Below are 5,284 nucleotides of genomic sequence, written 5' to 3' on the forward strand. Positions count from 1 at the left end.
GTCAAGAAATTCCAGTCTGAGTGCAACCCAGATTTAATGTCAATTTTCCATAAATAAGTTCCAAAGTCTCACGATATTCTCATCAAATTGTCTTATAAATAACTCTATTGGTGCTGGTAGCTTAGTTCTTTGTTCAACTTCGTTTAGACAAGCTTCTTTTTGCAGTTCTCTATGGCAGTTGCAGAGACTCACAACTAGTCAAAAGGTTAAGAATAAAGGGACTATTGGATGCTCAAATATAAATGGGGCATGACTGGAGCAATAGCTCAGCAATCAAGAACCTAAGTTCAGTTCCCAGGACCTACATCAAGCAGATAACAATAACTGGTAGCTCTAGTTCTGGCCTTCACAGGTACCTATATACATGTGGCATGCATGTAGATAGACACACACAGACAAATAAAAAAGAAGTGTCTGTATCATCCCCTCAAAGACTCGAGGAATGTCGTCAAAGAGGATGCACAAAGAATGTAAGAGCTACAGGAAGGATCCTCAGCTATTGGTTCATAGTTCATGTGTTTCCACTAGTTTGGCTATTTGTCCCTGTGCTTTTTCCAGTCATGGTCTCAACAATTCTCACTCATACAATCCCTCCTCTTTCTTGCCGACAGGGGGTGGGGGAGGGAGGACAGGGGAATCCGTGGCTGATATGTAAAATTAAATTAAATTATAAAATAAAAAAATGAGCTACAGGAAGGGCCAGGAAAGGTGTGAAACACTGACTTTTAGGCATGACATGGCTGTTGAATTCATAGTAGCTGTGATAATCTGCACAAGATTTGCACAAGACTGGGCCTAGTAACATCTTGTCAAGGAGTAACTCGTGGTGGCCCACTCCTCCTTAAGGTTTTATATGCAGTTAATGGCTACTCCCCCCAGAAATGGAGCCTGTGATTGTCTAAAGCCATGACTGCATCAAAGTCCAACTTGGTGAACGAATGAGTTTTTAATTGGGATTACTAACAGGAATGTGGGGGAGGGGTTACTTACAGGAGTAGAGATGACTCAGAAGCAGCTGCATCGCCAAAAAGCCCACTCCCAAAACAGGTGATGAGTCCTTGGTGTATCCCAAGAGTTCTCAGAACCACTTTCAGGCCGCTCTGCACATCTGGGGGGGGGGGCTTCTCTCCTGGGGAGCCTCTTCTCTTAGCAACTGTATACCCTTTCTATAAAGCTAAGGCCTTGCAAAAGTCTTCCAAAAACTCTGCTTTCCCAGACACATGATATTTTACCTCTTAAGTTTCCCGAGTCTCCCCCTACCCCCTGGAGGGAATGTTTCAATTTGGAGGCAACGTTCCAAGATGAGGAATGAGGTGACATTTTCTCCAGTAGTGGAGCCACTGGTGAGGTGCCCTTGAGCCTATAAAGAAACCCTTACCCTGCATCTATTCACAGCTTTAATGAAAGCCAGAGAGCCACACACATGAAGACATGAAAGGGGAGCTAGTTGAGGATAGGAAGAGGATTGGTGGGAGTGAGAGGGGGACAAGATAGCATCATGGGGGTGAATATGATTGAAATAAATCATGTATCTGTATAAAATAATCATGAGGAAACCCATCATTATGCTTAATTAATATACCTTAATAAAAGGATTGAAAAAATTAAAAAAAAAATTGCAAGTCGATTCTAACTAGAGTAATTGACCTTGCTCCTTGACACCAATTTTCTGTATCATTTTATTTTTCGTTATTATGACAAAATACCTGAGGGTGTGCTGACTTTATAGAACAAAGGTTCATTTAGCTCATAGTTCTGGAAAGTCGAGGGAGTTGTGCTGGCGTCAAGTTGCCTTGGGGGGACATATGTGAGAAACATTTGAGAGGTAGCGATCATATTAGGGGAAAAAAAAAAAGAGCAGAGTGAAAGTGGCCAGAAATGAATCCTCGATCACCCCCAACTCTCAAAGGGCCACAACACTGCCAAACTTAGGAGCAAGCTTCTAATGCATGACTGTTTGGAAGACAAGCTACATCCAAACCATATCTCTATTTCCTTCCAGACTCTCATGTTTGAGTTTTCTCTTTGTACTTTGCCTAGCTTGTCTTTTTTGGGTTTGTCTATTTTTTCCTTTTTAGTCCCTTCGTTTCATGTCTCCCCATCTGGCTATTATATTTGATTTCTATCTGTTTTAACCTTTATTTCCTTTCATCTTCTAATCTTGGATTTAGCTTGTTCTTCCAGTTCTAGTATCAGAAAGGAACGTTTTTATTCTCTGACAATGTTATTCATGTCTACGCCGATTTGGGGGTCATTTTCACTCTCCATTACCTCCGCTCATCTGCCTCTCTCTCACTCCTGCTATAATCTACCTTCTCCCCAGCCTTATTTGTTCAGCGCTTTTATTATGAAGGCATAGTGAATTTCAGCAAGGGCCTTTTATGTACCTATTCAGAATATCATATGTTATTCATCCCTCATTCTACTTGCGTGGCATACTTTATTTCATAAAATAAAATGTTTTTACATCCCTGGGATGAAACCAACTTAGTCAGGGTATAGGATCTTTTTTTCTGTGATGTTGAATTGGATTTGTAAATGTTTTCTGAAGGATTTTTATACACATGTTCATCAGAATTATTGTTTTTTATTCTGTATCATGTTCTTGTCAGGCTTTGGTAGCAGGGTAATGCTAGCCTTTTAGAATGAGTTTGGAACATTCCTGGCCTCAGAGAGAAACATCTGTTGTAGTTCATAACTTGCTGGTTTAATTTTGTTATGCCATACATGTCCAGAAATTTCTCTGTATTGTTTAGACTTTTTAATTTGTAGACATAGCAGTTTTCAGAATAATCCTAACAATCCTTTGAGACCTTGTTGTTTCAGTTGTCATTTGGATATTGCCATCTCTAATTTTATTTGTGGTTCTTCATTTTCTTCTGTTAATATGATGAAAGGATTGTTGATTTTATTTATTTTTTAATATAGAACCAACACTCTGGGGCCTAGCAAGATGGATGGCTCAGTGATAAAAGTACTTGCCACCAAGGCTGAAAACCTGAGTTTGATCCTTGGGACCTACATAGTGGAAAGAAAGAATTGTATTCCACAAGTTGTCCTTCACCTCCACACACATGTTATGCAAATACTCCCCAAATAAATAAATATAATAATCTCTAAAGGTTAAACACAGATGGTTTATGATGGTTTTAGTTTGTATTTTATTTCTGCTCTGATCTTTCTTTCTTTCCTGTTACTAACCTTAAATTCATGTTTGCTTTTCCACATCCTTGAGATACATCATAAGGTGGTTATTTTAAATGGATCTCTCTAGTGTAAACCCCTTTGGCTACAAATGCCCCACTTTGTATTGCCTTTGATACATACCACGAGTTTTGTTATGTTTTGCTTTCCTTTTTTAAGAAATCATTTATTTTCCACAACTTTCTGTAATTTCCAAAGTTTTTCTTGTGGTTTCAGTGTAGTGTATTTAGGAACACAGAGCACAGAACTGATTGTTTTTAAAAAGTGTTGACTTGTTTCTTGATCTAATGGTGCATTCTATAGAAATTCCCATTTGCTGATGTAAGCATTCTGCAACTTTAGTTGGAATGTTCTATAAATATCAAGTTCATTCCATCTAAAGTACAGTTTAATGCTGATATTTCTGATTAATATCATTCCTGGATGATCTCTCTGCTCTTGAAAGTGAGGTATTGAAATCTCTGTCATTGCACTGGTCAATAGCCATTCCTTGAGCTCAAATATTTGTCTTTTAAGATTACATGCTATGGTATTAGGCACACATGCATTTACTATCCTTACGTCTTCTTGATAAATTGATCTCTTGACCATCATTAAGTGATGTTCTAGCCAGGCAGTGTTGACTCTCAGCTTTAATCCCAGTACTCAGGAGGCAGAAGGTAGACGGACCTCTGTGAGTTCAAGGCCAGCTTGATCTACAGGATGAGTTCCAGGACAACCAGGGCTACACAGAGCAACTCTGTCTCAAAATACCAAGTAATAATAATAATAATAATAATAATAATAATAATAATAATAAAGTGATGTTTGACTTTCCTTAGAGGTTTTGCCTTGAAGTCTCCTGTTCACTTTAAAATTACATTTCCTTTCCCGGATCCCGAGCTGAGCTCTGGCGGCTACCCTGCCTGCCATCCTCCTCAGGCAGCCGTGAAGGAGACTGCGGCTCAGCTGCAGGTGCAGGGGAGCTTAGTTACAGAATGTCTGAAGGGAACAGTGTTGGAGACTCTGTCCATGGGAAGCCCTCAGTGTTGTATAGATTTTTCACACGGCTTGGCCAGATTCATCAGTCCTGGCTGGACAAGTCTGCCTCTTACATAGCTGTCCAGTGGGTCGTGACACTGGGCCTGAGTTTTGTCTACATGATTAGAGTTTACCTGTTACAGGGTTGGTACCTTGTGACCTATGCCTTGGCAATTTACCACCTAAACCTTTTCATAGTGTTCCTTTCCCCCGAAGTGGATCCTTCCTTGATGGAAGACTCAGATGATGGTCCTTCATTACCAACCAAACAGAATGCGGAGTTTCGTCCCCTCATTCAAAGGCTTCCAGAATTCAAATTTTGGCATACAGCTACGAAAGGCATTCTTGTGGCTATGGTCTGTACCTTCTTCGAGGCTTTTAACGTCCCAGTGTTCTGGCCAATCCTGGTGATGTACTTCATCATGCTTTTCTGTATCACAACAAAGAGGCAAATAAAGCACATAATTAAATACCAGTACATACCATTCACACATGGAAAGAGGAGATACATAGGGAAGGAGGATGTGGGCAAGACATTTGCTAGTTAGAAGCTGGACTGAATCTGTCACACGTATTCAAGAATGTTTTTGAGGCATTGTAACAATGCCTTTTTCTTCACATAAAGTAGTTGATTATGAGGAAGTTGAATTTTCTTTTTAAGAGGAGCCTCAATGATTTGTATCTGAAATATCAGGTTCTTGAGGAAACTGGCATTTAAAGCAAATTGCATTGATTTCTTTTTCAGTGGTGTTCATATGTTTGAAGTTGACAGGATTATAGTGAACCAGAGGCTTGGGAGGCCAGGTGGATGGCAGCTCAAGAGAGTGGGAGGGAGGCTGAGGCCACTCCTCTGCGCCAGCCTGCTTCCGACCTGTGAAAACGAATGTAACACTTTGAGGGTGATTTTTCACGTAGCTCTGTGGGGTTCTCATGCCACTTTCTGAATCTCATCTCACTAGAGATGTTTTTCAAGTTGGCCTCTATCATAATGACTTTGTTCTTAACTACCATGATTGCTTTTGAGGGCCTGGAATTATAAATATATATTTTATTTTTTTAA

At 39.9% G+C, this 5,284-nt stretch overlaps 1 pseudogene; it reads left to right on the top strand.

The window, feature by feature from the left end:
- The first annotated feature begins 4,181 nt into the window (after positions 1–4,181).
- On the top strand, positions 4,182–4,952 carry LOC102922841 (protein RER1 pseudogene; annotated as a pseudogene).
- The last annotated feature ends 332 nt before the right edge of the window (positions 4,953–5,284 follow it).

The sequence above is a fragment of the Peromyscus maniculatus genome, chromosome X, assembly GCF_049852395.1.
Source record: "Peromyscus maniculatus bairdii isolate BWxNUB_F1_BW_parent chromosome X, HU_Pman_BW_mat_3.1, whole genome shotgun sequence".
NCBI lineage: Eukaryota > Metazoa > Chordata > Mammalia > Rodentia > Cricetidae > Peromyscus > Peromyscus maniculatus.